Consider the following 16,759-nt stretch of genomic DNA (forward strand, 5'->3'; position numbering starts at 1 on the left):
CCATCTGGTGAAGTAATAATTAATGCACATGAAGGGAGTAAAGTAATAAGAAAAAGTTACAAGAACTTGTATTTTATTGTGAAGGAAAAAGACAAATCGGAATACCAGTTCTCTAAACCCACAGGCATTATGAGGAGTACCACATTAAGATTTCTTTCCATTAAATGAATGCGACTTGTGAAATTTAGAATCGTTTAAAATATTGGATCGTTTAACAGAATTTAGTTTAACATTAGTTGTAATGTTGATAAAAAAATAGGGGGGAAAAATATTGGAGAATGCGGGCATCGATCCCGCTACCTCTCGCATGCTAAGCGAGCGCTCTACCATTTGAGCTAATTCCCCTTCCTTGTTTCGGCTCTTTTTCTCTGGCCCTATATAGCAATACTGAAGAACTTATCCAAATCATGGCTGATGCTGTCTCCTCGACCTGTTCCCGAGTTCAGTGAATGGTTGCCCCAAATTTCGCTTCCCCAACTATAAAGCGAGCAAAGGAGGGAAGAAAAAGGGCTGGGAACGCAGCCTCGCCAGAAAGCGGGATAGGGGGAAACTACACTTCCCATGACCCTTCAACAGCGCATGCGTGGCGCGGTCTTGCCAAGCGCGCCTCCGGGAGGAGAAACTCGAAGCGCCGCGGACAGCAGCGGGTTGCTCCTGATCGGGGCTCGCTTTGCATTGGGCGAGGCGGCGGCGGTTGGCGCCGTTCATTACTCTTCTTCTGGCGACCTCGGCGGCGGCGGAGGATGGAAGAGCGGCGAAGAGGAGGAGGAGGAGGAGGAAGGCACGGCAGACGGAGCAGCGCGGACCCCTCTCTCGGTCTGAGGTGAGCCTGAGGAGGGGGAGAGCCGGCGCCGGTGGAGGGTCGGTGCGGCGGCGGCGGCGGCCGCCCGGGAAAAAGACAGAGGTAGCCTCCTTCCCTGTCTGAGAGGCTCGGGGAAAAGCGTTTGTGGCGTTCCGCAGGGGGCTCGGGAGGAAGCTGTGCCGGAGGAGGGTCGAGAGGGGCAGCTTCGCAGCTGCGGTCCCCGCCGGGATGGAAGTGCCTGGCCGCGCGCGCGCACACGCACGCGGAGGGAGAGCGCGAGAGAGAAGCCCAGACAGGATGACCCGTTTCTTGGGTGGCGCGTGTGGAAAGGAGGGAGCGGGGCCGGGCGGGCTGAGGGAATCGGCTGAGGGTGGTGGTGGGGGGGCGGGCTGCTCTGAGGCGCTGGGAAGAGTTGGAAGGCTCTTGTGTTACGGTGAAAAGGGCGTATGTGGCTGCGAGCCTGATGTAGGCGGAATTGGGGACCGTGTCTGTCTAGGAGAGGGCAGGAGGGGTGTGTGTGTGTGTGTGTGTCCGTGTGTGGTGTTCAGTGGCTGGAGGATGGAATTCGTTTGCTGTGGGTGGCAGTTGGGTCGGGGAAGGGGAGGGTGTGCTTTGCCATTGTGTGTGCCACGGGGAGCGACTCTGGAAGCCTTTGTGGGATTCTGGGCAGGTCCCCTTTGGTTTGGGCTGGGAAGACGGGAAAGTGGAGAAAGGAAATAAGTAGGAATGGTAGGTAGCCCGGTGGAGATGAATATTCATGCCAAGCCTGGGGACACCGGATGTATGAGAGAGAGAGAGAGAGAGAGAGAGAGAGAGAGAGACTGAGAGGGAGAGAGACTGAGAGACAGAAAGAGAGGATGCCGAGGAGAGTTGCATTTCTGATCTCTTCATGAAGCTCAACTGGAGGAACTTTTATGAGTACAATAGTTAAGTTTGTGCAATGTGAGATCTTTAGAAGAGAGAGCTCTTCTTCTTGGAGATGGGAAGTACTGGGATTTGTGTAGGGGAAATCAATGAGCATCACAAAGTGCTGATGTTGATTCTTGAAAGAAAACATGATCTTGAGAGTAACAGGCTTTTTCCGACTATAAAGGGAAGGGAAGAAAAGGAATGATTTATGTTCCTTCCAGCGACCCAGGAAATAATTTAATAGCAACACCCAGGATCCTGACAAAGTTCACAGAGCCACCTCACAGACACGTGAACACTGCTGTTTGTCATTTTTTTACAGAGACCATGAGTAGCACTAAGTAATCTAAACCTCTTGCAATTATTAGATGGGCTTGGTCCAGGTGTTTGTCTCTGTGCCAAAAAAACAAACAAAAACGGTCAGTATGAACACATACATTCACACAGTGGAAACTTTAAAACAGCTCATTGTCTGTTCTCATACTTATGGGTTTTTTAGTTCTTCCTCTGACTAATAGTAGGCTTTGAGTTTGGTTGAATTACAAGTGATTATTTGAACTTGCTATGTAACTGAACTTGCATGATGCAATTACTTTTCTTTTGTAGTAGCAGCAGTATAGAAAAGATAAGCAAAAACAATCGTATTTTTTTTAATACAGAGAGCAATTTATACTGTGTTCTAAAACAATTTCAATTGTATAGAGCAGGATGGGCTAAATTGACTCAAAACTAAAAACATGTGCAAATGTAGGCAAACTTCTGTATATTGAGACTAAGTCACATTCTTTTTATTGTGTTTTTGGTTCAATTTATGTGTTCCCACATCATGGAAATTTAATAAGCAATGATGAATTTCTGATCTAAGAGTTGTGTGAATGAAATACTATAATACATTAAATAGTATTTAGGGAATGTTGGACATCTTTTCAATGGCTTCTTGGTTTTCTCATCCATTAGTATCACATTGGATTAGAAACCAGATAAGGACCACTGGAATTATAGTTTATTGTTGTAGGATACAATAACATATTGTAACCTTGAAAGTCTGACAGAGTTTATTTCCTTCCCCTTCTTAACCAAAGAAAGTGAAGTCACCTCAGGTTTTTCATGTCCTCCTCTCTTTCAGGTCTAAGTCATATTAACCATCCATGCATTCCTTCATTAAGTTATCTCCTCTACAATTAAGAAATGTTGATTCAGGTTAAATTTTTTTGAAGGTGTAGGATAAATCTTATTAGCTACATTTTATCAAATTTACATATTTTTGAGATGATCTTTAGATCAAGAGCCTTTTGCATAATTTTATATTATATTATAGGTGTGCGTAGTGTAGTGTATACTGTCGCCCTGCCTATTTAACTTACATGCAGAGCACATCATGAGAAAGACTAGATGAATCAAAAGTTGGAGTTAAGATTGCCAGGAGAAATATGAACAACCTCAGATATGCAGATGATAGCACTCTAATGGCAGAAAGCGAAGAGGAACTAAAGAGCCTCTTGATGTGGGTGAAGAAGGAGAGTGCAAAAGTTGGCTTGAAACTCAACATTAAGAAAACTAAGATCATGTCATCCAGCCCTCTCAATTCCTGGCAAATAGATGGGGAAGAAATAGTGGTAGTGACAGATTTTATTTTCCTGGGCTCCAAGATCACCGCAGATGGGGACTGCAGCCAAGAAATTGAAAGATGCTTGATCCTGGGGAAGAAAGCTATGGCAAATCGAGACAGCATACTAAAAAGCAGAGGCATCACCCTGCCAACAAAAGTGCGTATAGTCAAGGCTATGGTTTTCCCAATTGCAATGTATGGCTGTGAAAGTTGGACTATAAGAAAGGCTGAGCGCCAAAGAATTGAGGCCTTTGAACTATGGTGCTGGAGAAGGCTCCTGCCTGCAAGGCGATCAATTCTAGAGGAGATCAACTGTGACTGCTCTTTAGAAGGTCAGATCCTGAAGATGAAACTCAAATATTTTGGCCACTTAATGAGAAGGAAGGACTCACTGGAGAAGAGCCTAATGCTGGGAAATATTGAGGGCAAAAGATGAAGGAGATGACAGAGAATGAGGTGGCTGGATGGAGTCACTGAAGCAGTAGACATGAGTTTAAATGGACTCCAGAGGATGGTAGAGGACAAGAAGGAGGAACGTTGTCCATGGGGTCGCGATGAGTTGGACACAACTTTGCAACTAACAGCAACAGTGTAGTGTAATGTAATGATCAATGTATTGACTAGGACTCAGGAGCTCTGGCGCCCTTAGTCATAGCAACTCATTGAATGACTTTGGGCTAGTTATTATAGGCTAATTATTATAATATAACTGTTACTTTGTAGAAATGGCTTGAATACTTTTTCTGTACAGTCTATTTCATACTAAAATTATTGCATATACAATAGTCAGGATATAAGGAAAAATGATAACTTCATATGTAAACTAATCCTGGAATTGTTAAACTAGCTATTCATATTTTATAGAAAGATGTAATGTGTGGCAGTTGAGACTGCAGTGATTCTTAACATCACTAAGTTTGAATTTTTATAAGCAAGAAAACAGACATGATGTAATAACATTCCAACTAGACCACTGGATTTTTCTCTTTTTAGTCAAGCTGCTAAATTCTGTATATGCAAAGAAGAGTATAGTCTTGATTTTGCTTTGAAGCTTCAAAATCAAGTATTTGTGACGGGACATCATTTACTAGGTTACTTTTATGAGTAAATGGGGGCACACAAGTAAAAATTATTATTCACAATAAAGGATTGCAATGCTAGGAAGCAAAGCATGTGAAATAGAAGCAGTGAAATTCCTTTCTGAATCGTACCTGCTAGTGAAAGCTAGCCATCTCTCAATACCAGAAGTTATTTTATTAGTAGGTATTGTATTATTGAATTTATATTATTGGTGAAAGTTTTCTTTATTATAACCCCTCCTCACCATTACTTTTTACTTCTGGCTTTAACTGTTTTGCCTAAGGAAGAATTTTTAGAAACTCAGAAGTTTGCTACTATTGTATTATAAAATACTAGTTGGCATAAGAGTGGTATTGTTTCTGTGGATTTTAAATAACCTTTGCACAAACTTTTTAAAAATTGTTTTTGTAAAATAGGAGACACACTTAAGAATACTTTCACACTGACTTTATTACTCTGTCGAATGAAATTAATAGTGATGTTAAAATTATAACCTCTTTGCAGTTTTACATGCATGAAACATGATTTTGTGTGGCCCCCCACCCCCACCCCCAGATTTGTTTTTTTACATTTCAGGACTTAAACCAACCTTTAAGATCTTCCAAAGATGTTATGCAAGTTTCTTGCTCTGTAATTAGACCAAATTAATCTTGTTTCTGTTGCATTACTGGAACACTCTCTCTTTATACTGTAAATATAAATGATGATTAAACGTTTTCTCACATTTTGGGAAAGCAAAAACATATATTGTTATTGCAGCTTTACAGTTGCATATCTATTAATTTTAGGAGAGCTCCTGATAAATACATTTTCCAATGGCCAGCACAATTGTAAAATCATTTCAAATCTAAAACGATTCTGTCTGCAGTGCATTGCAGTTGTAGGCAGACTCTGGCTAGAGTGTTCTACTTCGTTTTTTTAATAAAACCCCCAAGGCCTGCAATGAAGCAAATGCCAAAAAATAGTTCAGGATGATGGAGAAAAACAACAGAGAGGTTAGCCTAGGAATTTGTGATCTGTAACTGCATCAAGCTCATGTCCTTTCTCATATAAGTCCAGTCTGGCCTTCTCTTGAGTCCTTTCTCATATAAGTCCAGTCTGGCTCTTCCTCAGCAAACAATTTTTTAGTAAAGATAAAAAGTTTTAGTTTCTACTATTGGTATGATATAGCTTTCTGATTTGCCACTGTTTATCATCATACTGTCCATCCTATTGTGTAGGTACTAAATTAGATGGGGAGATAATTTTTCATGGCAACTGTAAATTCCTAAATGGGTACTCCTGGACATATTTGTTTTGTTTTCTTTATTCTTAACTCATTTAACAGCTTGTGTTACAAGAACAAGAAACAATTAAGTGAATGAATATGAGAAGATTGGTAATATTCTATAAGACACCAATGAAGTCCTAATTAAACACCCAAAAGTGCTTGCTAGTTCTGTTTGAGCAATGTGATAATACTTCCCAAGTGAAGCTAGGCTCAAATTCAAATGGAGATTATTTGCCTTTTTATGTTTTGATGTTAAGAAACAAATTGCTTAAAGCTCTTTTCAGCAAGTAGAATCTGTATAAGTTCAACTTTTAGTATAAGCATTAGCTGTAAAAAGAAGCTGTTTTACATCTATTACTAAAAGCAATTTAAGAATTTATAATTGTCCCAATTTAGTAGTGTGAAAATTTGACTATTTCTAAATTCCAAGGTATAGGAAGTATACATTGGCTAATGTCTATTATGTGTTAAGGGAGATAGCTTAAATAAAGTATAGATTAACATATTCCATTTAGCCATTTATTTTACCAATGTTTTGAAAAAAAACCCCACATAGTGGCCTGTTGCATTAATTATACTAAACTATGCTTACTTTTCACAATGGTTGGACCACACTAAACTAAAATATGATGTAATACAATATAAGACCCCATTGAATTGATAGGTTCTTTAAACCATGTGTCTTTGATATATTGTGCTGCTAACGAGATCAGATGGTTTACATTATTTTATTGTCTGAAATATGTAAGTTGTGATCCAATCCAATACAGTTCATTACAATGGGAGGGCAATGGTGTGCTTCAGTTGAATTAATAATCATGATATTTTTTTCTTTGAATTTATCCATAAGAAACAAGAGTCAGAGTTATGAATTTTTCCTTGCTCCAGTAGCACTACTGTTTCAGTAGTAATTAGTAATTATTTGTCACAGTTGATGATTTTGTAAAAAGAAAGGAAGATTAAGATACAAAACACTGGCTCACTGCTAGAAATAAGAGCAGAAAGGAAGGCTTTTACTCTTGAACGGAATCACTGAAAATCTTCCTTCTAGGTCTTTTAGAACCATTAATATTACATGTTAATTCAAAGTAAATACCTGAATATAGTGAAGTGTGTGTATTGTGTGTGTATGAAATCACAGTACTACCCTCTGTTGAACAGTTATTCCCTTTAGCACATACAGACTTCCCTTGTTTTAGAAGTTTCTTGGCTTTATACCAGGAAAAATGTCTATGAGGCATGTGGTATCCAGCGCAAGAGACCCAGCAAATATGTATATGAAAGATGAAATTATTCTCTACATGATAGTTGTATATGGAATACCAAAGCATGAAAGGATTGATTAGGGGTTCTGTATGGTAAAAATCAGGCCAATTTTGTTGGGCTCATTTCTGATTCTATTATAGTTTATTTACTACTAAATCTGCTCTTATATAACCTGTGGTTTTGTGGGTTTTTTTTGCTCCCTTTGGTGCTTTTTAAATATTTTTTCCCATGGAAAATTCCTGACTCCCAAACCACCAAACCACTAAATCTACCTTTTTTTCTTTTTGTACTTAATATTGTGAAGCTATTCTTTAGAACATTGCAGAGAAACAGAACAATTAGGATTGTTGAGATAGACTTATGTCAGTCGTTGAACTAATGGTCCACTTGCTCTGTCTTTCAGTTGGTATAAGAGATGGCAGAATTGAATAATTAGAAAGCTGATGAGTTGAATTTGCTAAATATTGCTAGTTCTAATAACCTGTTAAGATGATAGCATAAAAAAATATTCCATACATTTGGATTTTTAGGATTTCAGGTTTAATATAAAAATAAATGTGTAAAACTCATTTCTTCAGTTGTACCAGGTAAATATTGTATGCAGTCTATTCAGAGATTTGCTGATAAAGTGGAGAAATGCAATTATTAATCATTCTATCACAGGTGATTTATGCTCAAATATAGGAATTCTAGTGAATTTAATTGAGATTTCCAGGAGTTTAAAGTTTATCTGCATTGATTGTCTCATGGTTCTTTGATTAAATGAATTTGTCTCACTGATCTACAGTTACACACATTCATAAACAAACTCATTTTCTCATTTTATTATCAGAATAAAATACATGTTTGAATGAAACTCTAGAACTAGTTAGCAGGACAATAGATGACTTGATATTTTCTTTCTTTAAAAAATTACTATTGTCTCTGATTAGTTAAGAATACCCTCTTAATATACTTAGTCAGTAAAAGAGATTATTATGATTTTCTTCTTACAGTGGATCTCAAAGTAATAGTCTCCATTTCTTCAGGAACCTTGAATATTTAATATGCTTATGGTAGCCATAAGTGGGTTTGATGTTCGTTTTGACTATAAATCCTTAGTTCAAATTTCAGAGGTATGAATTATGGATGGCCAAATTATGATGGTATGTATAGAATGGAAAAAGTGATGAACATATAACATATCCTTCAGTCCTACATGATTGGTTTACAGTAAAGTCAAATCATTTGAGATACTGCTATAATCCCTTTATATTAGTGTTTAAAAGATGACTGCTTAAAAATTGTTGATTCCTGCAAAGATTCATTTGATACACTAAATTTCAAGTTTTATGTTTCATATTAAAGAAGCTCTAGAAAGTAGAAAAATCTGATATTGAAAGTATTGTGGATGTTTTTAATTTCTCTTGTTAACCATATTAAATGTAGTTAATTCCCTGTTTTCTTGTTTAAAAATACATTGCATCCTGAGATATTTTCCCCCCAAAGAACTCTTTCTGCTAAATCTTTAAAATGAAAATGACAGTGTAAAACAATTAAACCAATAAATCCTACAATATTAGCAAGAGCACTAAGGCACTCTTAATTTTCTTATCATTGAGAACGGAGGCCAAGTCGTCTAGATTAATTTTTAGAGATTAATTTTGGAGAACTCTGTGCAGGAGGTTGGATAGAGAGTGTTACTGGTTTACCTCTAATCATTTGAAATTGCTTTGTTTCCCTCTCACCTCCATTTAAAAGCACATAGAGCAGGTATATAAACAAAGACATTGGTAGGTTGATGTAAAATTATTTTTATTAGGTATTTCGTTAAAATTAGAGAAGTGCTGTGTATTTGGCAGCAGAAATCATTAACATAAATTGATAAATTTATGAATTTTCTAAGTGATTCATCTGCTGAAACTGGAAAAAGTTGTGGAATTATCTTTGTAATGCTGAAAGAGTCAAAAGTGCTTCTGTTGTTACAGATTGCAAATATTTGGGCCCACATAATCTAAATAGGCAAATATCTGAGGTGATTAATATTCTGTTAAAGTAATGATTTGACCATTTTTACAGGGAATACTAATAAAATATATTAAATCGTGGTGGTGCAGCAGTTAGAATGCAGTATTGCAGGCTAACTCTGCTTACTGCTAGTAGTTCAATTCTGACTGGCTCAAGGTTGACTCAGCCTTCCATCCTTCTGAAGTCAGTAAAATGAGGATCCAGATTATTGGAGGCAGTATGCTGACTCTCTAAACCATTTAGGCAGGGTTGTAAAGCTCTATGAAGTGGTATATAAGTCTAAGCGCTATTGCTATCATATTTATTGATTAATTTGATTTTTATGGGTGCTCATCCCATCTAAGCCATTTTTTCAAGTGTAATTAATTAATTCCTATTCTCTTTACACTGACAAATGAAACCTGTTCTCAGAGCTAACAACAATGAATATAAAAAGAGCAAATGTCTTCAATCTGGATGGGGAGAAACAGGCTCAGGCTCAACCCATCCAAGACCGAGTGGCTGTGGTTTCCGACGTCCTGATATAGTCAGCTGGCGCCATCGCTGACTATTGGGGGTGAATCATTGGCCCCCACGGAAAGGGCTCGCAACTTGGGCATCCTGGATTCACGGCTGTCTTTAGAAGAGCACTTGATGGCCGTGACCGGGAGGATTTTTCATCAGGTTCGCCTGATTCGCCAGTTGCGTCCCTTTCTAGATTGGGACTCTCTACACACAGTCACTCATGCCCTCGTCACCTCTCGTCTGGACTATTGTAACGCTCTCTACATGGGGCTCCCCTTGAGGTGCACTCGGAGGCTCCAACTGGTGCAGAGTGCGGCCGTGCGGGTGGTTATGGGAGCAACGTGGAGTTCCCATGTAACACCTCTCCTGCGCGAGCTGCACTGGCTCCCGGTGGTCTTCCGAATGCGCTTCAAGGTTCTGGTTATCACCTTTAAAGCGCTCCATGGCTTAGGACCTGGTTATCTACAGGACCGCCTGCTACCACCAATAGCCTCCCACCAGCCAGTACACTCCCATAGAGAGGGACACCTCCGGGTGCCGTCGGCCAAACAATGTCGACTGGCGGCCCCTAATAGGAGAGCCTTCTCTGTGGGGGCACCTACGATCTGGAACGAGCTCCCCCCGGAGATACGGAGGATCCCGGATCTGCGCACCTTCCGTCGCGCGCTTAAGACTTTTTTATTTCATCAAGCTGGCCTGGCCTAAATCTTCTCCCCTTTTTAAATGTAAATTTTAATTTGTTTTAAATTATGGGGTATTTTAAATTCAGCCAAATTATTTAATTCGTTTTTAATTTATTTTAAATTTTTTGTATTTATGTGTTTTATCTTGTGGCTGTTCACCGCTCTGAGTCCTTCGGGAGAAGGGTGGTATAGAAATTTAATAAAATAAATAAATAAATAAAATAAATAAATAAAATAAATTTTCAGTGTATGTGTAATTTATGATCATACTCTCTAATATAATGTATGTTTATTTGAAAGGAGGTAACTTAAGATTTTCATACATTAGAGCTGCAAGTAATCTAGAAATTGATCTATATAAAGGTAGCCTTTAGATAAAAAAACATACTGAATTGAATGCTTACAGGAAAATTAATATTTTAGAAACTTTGCTGGGGCCTTGATACAATAAATGTTATTCTTTTGTATTTGCTAAAACATATTTTCAGAAAAGTAATGCACTATTTCAGTGATTTATTTAGAGTAACTCTGACTCAATTTTCAACTTCTGGTTAGAAATGTAGATTCTAATTTCTGTGATTTTTTTCCCCCTTTTGGGGGGTGGTCAATGGCAACTTTCGCTAGCTGTAAATTTGCTCTCATGGGCTGTCTGATGTCAGCATAATTACTTCCTTCTTAAAGTCCAATTATTTTTGTAAGTATGGGCTTCCTGTCCTACTGTATTAGCCACTAGGAAAGAATGGCATGCTGAAGCACATACTATAAAATCAGATTTTATCTTTTGGGTCAGGCTAAATTAACTTTACGGTGTTGTGATATCCAAACTTGTAGATAAAGAAGCTATCCATTTATTGCCTAATTTGAGCAGACTACAGAATGTCCAAATAGGACCAAATGATTTTATTTGGGGAATAAGAATGCTTATTTCAATTCTTTGTCAAAATTGTCTGTTGATATACTTTTATGTCTACAACATGTAAAAATAGGCATATCAGTTTATAAACTTAAATTATACTTCCCTCTTTGAGCACCTCTTTTCCCTCAGATCAGAAACTGCAGGCCTTATGATCTCCCCTCATAGAAGAGCTTTCATAGTGCATTGCTTTGTTTGGTTACTTCTGTCTTTTTTCAGTTTTAACATCTCTATTTTTAAGCTGTGATAACTTGTGCATGGTATTCTGATGAAAACGTACAACATATTGTAGTCATTCTGAAACTACAGTTTTATTTTTACGTCATCTCCTAAGCTTCCCACACATGAAATTTGCCTTCTGTACAGAAGATCTCTATAATTTCAGACTTATCCTTTAGCTTTTTTCTATGCTCCAAGATTCTTATCCTAATTGGAAAGTGTTTTGTCAAATCATATTAGCAAATACGTTTGTCTCAGTCTGCATTGCTTTATATTTGCTTACACTGAGCTACATAGTTTGGAAGACTCATTTTGGAGTTTTTCACAATCTCTTTTAAAAACAACTTCAGATAAATGTTTATTGTCAACAACCTTCACCATTTCCTTATTTATCCATAATTCAGATCATTTATAAAGTTAAAAATTACTTAAATTCTATAGTAATTTTGAAGGCTTCACTGACTTGTTTGTACTGGCTTAAAAATTATTTTAAAAAATGTTTTAGACCTCATGAGGACACAGTATTACACTGCTGTTCTTAAAGCAACTACAGGTAGTCCTTGACTTACAACAGTTCATTTAGTGACCGTTCAAAGTTACAACATCACTGAAAAAAGTGACTTATGACCGTTTTTCATACTTTATGACCATTGCTGGATCTCCACGTTCACATGATCAAAATTGAGATGCTTAACTCATATGAGCTCTGATGTTAGGACAATTATATATACTGTACTGCAGGGGTGTTAAACTAAATTTCATTGAGGGCCACATCAGGGTTGCGTTTGACCTTGGGGGGCTGGGGTGGGCGTGGCCAGCTTGATGTCACTTGTGTCTGTGGTGCCTGTGGTGGCCTGAGTGTTCTGACAGCGAAAATGGGCTCCCAAGCTCCGCTTTTGGCCACGACAGCCTCCTGCAGCCCTCTGCCAGCAAAAATGAAGCTCGGTGGGGCCATGTATGTCCCCCTGAGTTCCGTTTTCTCTGGCAGAGAAAAGAGCAGAGCCTCCCATACTCCACTTTTGCTGGCAGAGGCACTGTGGGCTGGCCCTTCGCTGTTTCCAGGGCGACCCCATGGGCCCAATCTAGGCACCCTAAGTTGAATTTGACACCCTTGCTTACTGCTATGACATATCTGAATGTACATAAGAACACAGGCAGTGCCTTGCTGGATCAAACCCCTGTCCCATCTAGCTCAAAAGTCTGTTCTCATAGTGGCCAACCAACTGTGCAAGGAAACCCCCTAGAAGCCTATCAACAGTGGCCTTCAATATTGCCATCAATGTTGATAGCCATTGATTCCCATGAAGCATGAGTCCAACCCCTTTTCTGAAGTCATGCAAGCTGGTAGAAAAGTAAACCTGCTTTTCATCAAATGTTATAAGATGAAGCCACCCTGAAATAGATATATCTTAATGAGTTTCTCATTCTGAATCAATCTTTTTTCTCTCTCAAGTTGATCAGGACCTTAGAGGAAATGCATGGTGACATCTGTGCTGAACACATACTTAATGCCACTTTCTGGACTTGATACAAAGTGCTGTATATTACCTTCAAAGCCCAGATCACCTGAGAAATCCTTGGTGATTCTCTCCCCACTCCACTCATAATAATAATTATCCACTCCACTAATAATTACCACAAGATTGCCCCATGCCAAATTGAGGTTGAGTCTTCTGTGTAGATGTCCATTTCTTAATGAATTAAGAAATCTAATATTTTGGTTGGCTTTTAAAAAGCTTTAACAAATATCTACATTATTGCAATAGGGTTTTAATTATTGAAGTTTGGTGGTGGTCTTATTCGCAAGTGCACTCCAGGTATAAAAAAGATTTACATAGTGAAGGAATCTACCGTAAAAGACAAGAATTGGATAAGATCTTATTAGAAGGAGGGAAAGGGATATTATCTAAATATTATGCATATTTATTGTCTCTGCAGATAGGACAGGATGTAGTGAAGGATTGTATGATAGCATGGGGGCGAAATTTTGGATATCCCCTTGACTTCCAGCAATGGGAACAGATTTGGTTGAAAAATATGAAATTAACCATGGCCTCCTCATATAAAGAAAACATATATAAAATGATCTACCGGTGGCATCTACCCCTGACGAGATTAGCTAAAATGTTTCCCGGGACATCTGCCTGCTGTTGGAAGTGTGGTTACAGCAATGGAACCTATTTTCACCAATGGTGGACCTGCCCGCAGGCGGTTAAATATTGGAAAAAAATACAGCAATGGATTTTGGAAATTACACAGATTAATTTGGAATTAAGACCTGAGATTTTCCTATTGGGGGCAAAACCTTTGAATGTTAAATCAGATATATGGTTCTTGTTGATTCACATTATCACTGCAGCAAGATTAGCGTATGCGCAGCAGTGGAAAAATCAATACTTACCGATAGATTTGAAAATAATATATAAAATTAATGAGTGTGCGGAATCAGATAGACTAACTAGATTGATTAATGGTAAAAAAGATTCAGAATTTTATAACAGTTGGAAAGTATGGTACGATTGGGTCCAGAAAAGGTGGGATAGAATAGACATATGATGATGTATATATATGATGGCAAATATGTATGTATAAAGGAATGATTTTATACTTATGGACAATGTAATCATATTATACCATGGTGGCAGGATTGTATATTTTATTTGTGTATTAGTGTATAGAATATATTAATAAAAATTATATATATATATATATATATATAAAAAGAAATCTAATATTTTGGTTGGCTTTTAGAAAGCTTTAACAAATATCTACATTATTGCAATAGGGTTTTAATTATTGAAGTTTTTTAGTATTTTAGTATTCTTGGTTTGTTACTTGTTTTTGTGCTTTTTATTTTTGTAAACTACCAGGAAACATTGGTCATGCCGCTGCCGCCTATCACTGCCGCCTGGAATGGGCCAAAAATGAGACGCGCGGAGGCTGAAAATGGGTCGTGCAGAGGGGGCCGGCGGGGCTTCAGCAACGTTCGCTGTATAAGATGCATAGACATTTCCACCCACTTTTTTTGGGGGGGGGGGGAAGTGTGTCTTATACACCGAAAAATACGGTAAATGTTATTGAATTCAGATTCAGTTCTGAATCAACATATAGAAGATTGCACTGTTAATATTAACTATGACAATGTACAAATCCAGAGCAGTACATAACCAGATATCTAGTCTAATTGTGTAATTGTGAAATCTGATCATATCTGAATAGATCATATGTGATAGATCTATTACATACAGAATGTGAGATCTGTGCTTTATTAGTGTAAAACTCACATAGGCATACATATCAAAATATAGATTTATATGCTCCTATTCTTGAATATATTTCCTATAGGGGGGACACACACACAATATTTTGAATAAATAATGGGTAGTGTATAGATAGAAATTTGCTGCTGAATTTTGTATGCATACATTTTTGCAGGTGTTCATATGTTTGAAGTTGCCCTTTGTTTTATTTAGTAAGCAGTTTTTCCAATCCGCCAATAATTGTGTCCTCATTCAAAACACTGGAGTCTGTCAAGAAATGTTCCCTAATATGCATTTTGCTTGACTCTTTGCTTTCTGCCTACGAACATCTGTGGTTTTGTGTGTTTCTGAACAGGATGTTGCAACTGAACTGATGCAGCATCAGGTGAAGCTTGAAACTGCGCACAAATAGAACAAGCTTTTATAGACAAAGCATGCCGACTGAGTACAACTTAATGTCAGGGGACTAAGCAGGTATCAAAGTTGCTGTATTGGGTGGTGGTAGGAAATTATTTAGCAAGTGACTAAAATGTCCTTCCATGTTGATTACTGAAAATCCAAAAATTATCCCAGGTTCTCTGAAGCTGAGTGCAAAACCATCAGCAAAGCCATGACTTTGGAGTGCTGCTCATACCAGCATGAATGTCTTAAGTCTCTTGAAGACCCCACTCGAGCCTTTGTAGAGTCTTAGGAACCCAAAGGACAAAGTTTAAAAAATCCCAACATAGATGATCCCTGGTAGAGGTCTTATCAGAGTAACTCTCTTAAATAGCAGTCCAAAAACAAAGAAAAAATCCTTCAGGGAATGTGGGAACAGTGTAGAGATTGACTCAATTTCTGCTTTCCAGTAACACTTTTAATTACATGTAGTATGCTTGCTATAAAATTGTATTTATTTTTCCATAACATGTACAATATGTGTATATGGAAGAATAACTCAGATCTTTCAAGAAGTATTTACCAAAAAATCAAAACTAAAATTAGTACTGTACTACGGTACTAATTTTATTGAACACCAGAAATTCCAAGAAGAGCTCAGCAATAATAAGTACTATGTAGAATGGCAAAAATATGAGAGCAGATGTGAAAGGGGAGAGAGATAAAATGTTGAACGTAGGAATTATAGAGCTACATACAGGGAACTGTATTCTTTCATTGTTTTTTAAACCTAATGGTGAGATAAGTTTTTACTGTTATGAAGTAGGTAAATAAACTAGCAAAATTTTGACAGCTACTCTATAGGTGAGAGAGATGAGTTGGTAGATCAAATAAGTAGAGCCAAATATATATCAACATTAGATCTCCCAAAATGGTATTGAAATATCGACAAGGAGTCAAAGGAGAAAACAGCCTTTGGAACACCATAGGGCTTGTTAATGTATAGGATTCTGAGTCAAGAATGAAGAGGTAAAATTAGAAAAAAAGAAAATACTTGATCCAGGTCCTGATGGCCATTCTCATGCCACCCCATTTCCCCGCCGTGAGCTCTCCAGAGGAGAGATGTGGGTGTGGACCATTCTTCTGGGTGGTCCTGTGTGAGACTTGACTTTTTTTTTTTTTTGGCCTGATTGATTACAGACACTGTTGGCTAGCCATCCTGAGTTGGCAGTCAGGTGGAGTGTACTCCCCACTTTGGTGACCCTCTGCCCTTCCGTACTGCTTGGATCCTCTTTTGAGTGTTCTAGCAGTCCCACACCCTTGAGTGTGGGGTGCAGCCATCCTTATAAAGAGGTGTGTGTGATGGTGCTGCCAAGTGAACATATGCAGCATGTTGTAAACTAAGCCTTTCCTGCCTTCTCCTTCCTTCTCTCACCTTCTAGGTTGGAGCTTTGTTCATATTGGCAAATGTTTGCAACATGAAAATTTGTAAATTGAATAATGTCTGAAATATGGAAATAAGTAACATCCAGAAGACCTAGAAAATAGCCCCAATACAACTAAGGGCTATAGGAATAATAAAAGGTAGAATGTAGAGATACAAATTCATAAATTAAATAAGATGGAAGTTTTGTAAGAATTATAGTAAATAGAAAAAGTTAGCTTAAGAGTGACAGAAGCAGGGTAATTGCAAACACTTTTGCATAGAAAAACAACATTTAGCACTGGGGCAAAAAACCCAAGTCTTTATACAGGTAGCAACTCTTCAAAGTTTTGATGGATTCCCCAAAAGCTACTTATGACCCAATTTCAAACTTACGATGGCTGCACACACACATGCCCTGCAGTCACATGGACAC

At 38.1% G+C, this 16,759-nt stretch overlaps 1 protein-coding gene and 1 non-coding gene across 3 annotated transcripts in view; one reads left to right on the forward strand and one right to left on the reverse strand.

Moving 5' to 3' along the window:
* Positions 1-272: 272 nt before the first annotated feature.
* Positions 273-345, reverse strand: TRNAA-AGC (transfer RNA alanine (anticodon AGC)). Its single transcript has one exon. It is a non-coding gene; the product is annotated as a tRNA-Ala (tRNA).
* A 433-nt stretch (positions 346-778) lies between these two features.
* Positions 779-16,759, forward strand: part of LOC139308744 (USP6 N-terminal-like protein) — a 92,350-nt gene continuing 76,369 nt past the window's right edge. Inside the window, exon 1 of one of the 2 annotated variants that reach the window (XM_070932556.1) lies at positions 779-823. The gene's annotated coding sequence lies outside the window, so the exon portion shown is untranslated. Of the gene's footprint in view, positions 824-1,214; positions 1,532-16,759 lie in introns of those variants that run through there. The other variant, XM_070932548.1, reaches the window with a different exon arrangement.

Source organism: Pituophis catenifer, unplaced genomic scaffold (assembly GCF_029215685.1).
Source record: "Pituophis catenifer annectens isolate HBS135680 unplaced genomic scaffold, rPitCat1.0.hap2 SCAF_1, whole genome shotgun sequence".
In the NCBI taxonomy this organism is placed as follows: domain Eukaryota; kingdom Metazoa; phylum Chordata; class Lepidosauria; order Squamata; family Colubridae; genus Pituophis; species Pituophis catenifer.